Source organism: Nanorana parkeri, unplaced genomic scaffold (genome assembly GCF_000935625.1).
Source record: "Nanorana parkeri isolate BGI_ZX_2015 unplaced genomic scaffold, ASM93562v1 scaffold612, whole genome shotgun sequence".
Taxonomy (NCBI): domain Eukaryota; kingdom Metazoa; phylum Chordata; class Amphibia; order Anura; family Dicroglossidae; genus Nanorana; species Nanorana parkeri.
This window is the reverse complement of record NW_017306880.1, coordinates 485326-490265: the sequence shown is the minus strand read 5'-3', so window position 1 is coordinate 490265 and position 4940 is coordinate 485326.

Genomic DNA, 4940 nt, shown 5'->3' with positions numbered 1-4940 from the left:
AGGGGGGGGGGGGGGAGGCTTTTAGAATTGGTATTCTTTTTAAGGTGACAAAATGTTTTTATGACTTTTATGGTTAACCCCTCTGTGGCCAATCTGGTAGCATACGGGTTAACCTTACCCACTGCTAAGTTTAGTGAACAACCTTTGCTATTTTGCTATGCTTTTAACACTGGTATGGTAAAATCTGTAATCCACAGGGAAAGTCCTTGATGGGCTTCAGTACACTTTTGGTTGTGAATATAAATTTGCAGTGGAATGTACACACAAGTATTGAAGTTTTTATATGAAGTGCACTGGGGCGTATTGCTTTTTGTTTTGTATGCTTTGGCAGCTGGTCTGCACTAAAAGATGGTAACTGTTTCCTCTTATAGAGGATGATTTTTGAACGGTGGGGAAATTTTTTTTCCAAAAAGTACATCTTTGCTATCGGACCACTTCTTTCCCCTTTTTTCTTTCTCCTCACTACTGACTCAATGGCAGCTAGAAGAGATGTGTATTTTTTATGTAGTAGCCATACTTCAGAAAAGTGTGGAAAGCACTAGTATTCATTCACATATCTCTGTATTCCGACATGCTGCTTAAATATGGTTTACATTGATATAATTCACTTGATGTTCAAGTACAAATCCACAAAATGTGCCTTTTTTTACTTTTCTAATAAACCAGAAAATCTGTATCTTGTGATTGGTGACTTCTTCTAAATTGCTTTCATTGGGGAAGGAAGGTGGCGGGGGTCAGATACCGGACTCTACTATAAGGTTTCTTTTAAGTGAGGGAGCTTGGGGCCCCATTTACACAAACTATTGTAACCATATAAACCGAAACGCAAACCCTTTTGTAGTAAAGTATCAGAAGCCTAGGATGCCGTCTGTGTCCATTTTGCAGATTATCCCTCACTTCATGTCTGCTAAGACCAGTGACAAGGACAGGCCGTTTGTGGAAATTCCCTAATGGAGTCCCATATAGCAGTGAGGGGGAAAAAAATCCCAATAGAGGAATTAATCAAAACTAGAGCAGACTGAATCTGGAGCAGTTGTTCATGGCAACCAATCAGCTTCTCTTTAGTACAATTAAGGTTTGAAAATGAAAAGCAAAGCTGATTAGTTACTATGGGCAACTGCTCCAGATGCTCTTTGCCCTAGTTTTTGATACATTTCCCTCTAGGACCTCATTCAGAATGGGGGAGGTTCCGCATATCATAATCATATGGATGCTAATGTAGCTAAAGGTATGGGATGTGAGGCCTGGAATTATCTGACAGGCCTGCTTGAGTAATGTCAACCCCTTATCCCTCACCTACAATCTGTTACTGGTCTGACTAGTGTCAAAGTTGAAATCACATGCACATGAATCTTTAGTGTGATAAAGCTATCACACACACATCCATTCCCCTAGGTCTGGTTGCCATGGGGAAATGCCTTTTAAACTAAAGTCCTGAGGTAACTGGGATCTTCTATTTTCAGAGAATGGCCTGCATTTGGAGCATCTGTATTTCTCAGTACAGGATTCCTTTATAAGGGAACTTTTTCCTGAGGGAAACCTGGTGGCTGCTATGGTTAATGTTTTTTAATTGTGTAAATGCTACTTGCCTGGCTGTCTACTTCAGTCCTTTGAGTCACTGTCTGCTGATGACATGTGGCTTTCCTGTTATGCATAATGATTCCTCATCTGTGGTTCACAGTATTGCTACCAACGGGTCCGAATATCAGCCAGGCAACCAGCATCCACAAGAGAAGTCCAGAAATGTTTTACTTTTCAGTGGATTTAACATAAATCCGCCTCGTATGCCTGGAAGATGATGCAGGTTTTGCAGACGTACCAGTTCAGATGGCTCCATTGTAAACCTCGCATTTTAAATCCACGCTCTCTGTGAAAGGTAACCTGCACTAAGGGAATATACACTGAGTGGCCAGATTATGATGACCACCTGATGTTTGTAGGCAAATTAGCTATAATTTCGTGCTGAAGTTGCTAGAGGGCCAGACCATTATAAATAGGGAAGCGGGTTGTTTACCACGACAGTAGAAGTGATTGTTTCTGAAGATATGGGTAAACGACGCGATTTAAAAGCCTTTGAACGTGGGATGATTGTTGGCGCTCGGAGCCATGGAGCAAGTATCAGCAAAACAGCAGAATTTGTTAAATGTTCAAGAGCAGCTGTTAAAGTGTTTAAAGACTGGACTGTCAGCCGAAAATCAGGGTCTGAACCTGTGAATTGTGGCCGTCAGCGACTAGTCAATGTTAGGGCAGAACGCAGAGTGGCAAGACTGGTACAAGACAACAGAAGGGCAACAGTGCAGTGTCAGATTCCTCGCATCACCTTTCAACATCTCGTGGAGTCACGAGGCGGCCCAACGAAGTCATCTTGTGGAGTCGTATCGTGGCCCAACGAAGTACTGATGGGGTGGTCATAATCTGGCCACTCAGTGCTGACCTCTTCCTCTAACATTGCTAGTTGCCTGGCTGTCCTACTGACCTGCCGGCTTCAACCCTTCAACTCCCTGACCTTGAACCTGCTGATCTGTGATCTAATTTGGTGGAAGATTGTTCCAAGTCAGTGATACAAAGCTTTGCAGCAAAAGATAGTGAGGCATCTATAAAATTCAATAATGGCAGCCTGCACAGTAACAGTCCCCCAATGCCTTCGTCTGCTTTTTTCCTCGGAAAGACAGCACCATCCTTGTTCAGAAATCATCCAGGGTCAGCATCTACTCTTGGACAGAGATGTGGGCACAGAAATGACTCAAGCATAGTATAAATCCTGGTCTGGCACAGATCAGCAGCCCCCTGCTGCACTTAGGGAGAGGAGACTAAGGAAAAGCTTCCTCCTGCCTACAGCAAACTGATGACATCTCAAAATGTGCATCAAGTGTTTTTGGAGCATTTTTCAACTGTTTTTGTATGATAATCAAAAAAAATTGAATGTGGTATTCACCATCACCCGAACCAGCCCATAAACGGCCGCCCACCACAGGTCTTAAAATGTATAACTCCAATCTTTATTGTGATCCAAAAATATGTATAGACCACAAACAAGCTCCCCAGCACAAGCCGAACCCTTTAACGCGTAGGAGCTCTACGATTAAGCCTCATTGGTGAATCGCGTTAGAGGGGGTCATGAACTAGTTGTAGACAGCTCAGTTCATTGTTTAAAAACAAACTAGATGCATTCCCAAATGCACAGAATATAACTGGATGCCAACATTAAGGCCCCATTCACACATAGCGATTTATCGCGCATTTGTGCCATGCGATATCGCGAGAAGTCGCCGGATAATGATATTCAATGGAGCATAGTGGGGGGGATCAGCTGTGGGTATAAGGTACTGTTTTTGGATGGTCCTTTTTTATTTAGTGGACACTATTTTCTGCTAATTGGTTGAACCTGATGGACTTGTGTCTTTTCTTAACATGCATATTATTATACAGGATTTATATAGCGGCAACAGTTTGCGCAGCGCTTTACAATATAAGGAAGACATTACAATCACAATTCAAGACAAGATGGTAAGGAGGGCCCTGCCCGTGAGGGATTACAATTTAAAGGGAGGGGGAAGTGATACATGAGGAGGTTGTCTTATAAGTCTTCCTTGCTGTCTATATCAGCCTTTCTCATCCAGGGTGCATTGGCACCTTGGGGTGCCTTCCTCAGGGGTTCCTCGAAATGTTTACATAGCGTCATGCCTTTCCATGGTGGAGGCTTCTGATGTGAATAGGGAGCTCTGATGTGAATGGGTGGGTTCCTAATGTGAGAGGAGGAACTCTGATGTGAAAGGAGTGGGCTCTGATGTGAAAGGGGGGCTTATGATATAAAGAGGGAACTTGTGATGTGGAGGAGGGCCTCTTATGTGAAAGGAGGGGCTCTAAGGTGAATGGGGGGTTCCCAGTGTGAGAGGAGGAACTCTGATGTGAAGAAGGCTCTTGATGTGAAAACAGAACTTGTGATGTGAAGAGGGGCTCTTATATAAAAGGAGGGGGCTTTGATGTGAAGGGTGGTCCCTAGTGTGAAAGGAGGGGGCTCTGATGTGAAGGGTGGCTTCTGATGTGAAGGGGTGCTTCTGATCTGAAGAGGGCTTTTGATGTGAAAAAGGAACTTGTGATGTGAAGTGGAGCTCTTATGTGAAAGGAGGGGGCTTTGATATGAAGGGGGGTTCTGATGTGAAGGGGGTCTTCTGATGTGAAGGGGGTCTTCTGACGTGAAGGGGACTTCTTATGTGAAGGGAGGGCTTCTGATCTGAAGAGGGCTCTTGATGTGAAGGGGGGCTTGTGATACAAAGGGGCTCCTTATTTAAAAAGGGATTCAAATGTGGAGGGGGAACCCCATTTGTTGTGTTTTTGTGTGTGGTTTCCCTTGAAAGCCATACCAGACTCATGTCATGCATACGGTGGTGGTATGGATTTTGGAGAGACCACACTTTATTTGTTAATTAGGTTTTTCACAATTTGCATACTTTTAAAGGGTGCCAAGACTGAATAAAGGTTGAAAAATGCTGATCTATAAGAACCAGGTATTGCTAACCTTCCTTATTCAGCCTTGCTATTCTAATAATCACTGTCCTCCAAGGTTAATATCAGAACTAAAAGCAATTCCTAGCTAAAGCAAAGCTGTAGTTCTTATGAACATCAACTGTGCAATAGAGTACAAATCATCTTAATAATATGTGTCATTTGCTAATTAACATATATAAATACTGTCATTAGGATTAACTCGAGTGTTGTACGAAATGTTCTTCTGGACAGGATGTATATGAGGCTTCCCTGAATTTTTATCCTGCTAAATCCTGTAGCATTGCCATGCTACTAAGATACAATAACTGTCCAAGGATATCCTAATACCCCTAGGAATGTTTGCATTCTACTCACAGCCTCTTCGTTACAAGTAAGTTCACAAGAACAGTGCTGAGACAAGGTCCTTTAGCACCCAAGGCCAAAAGACCAAG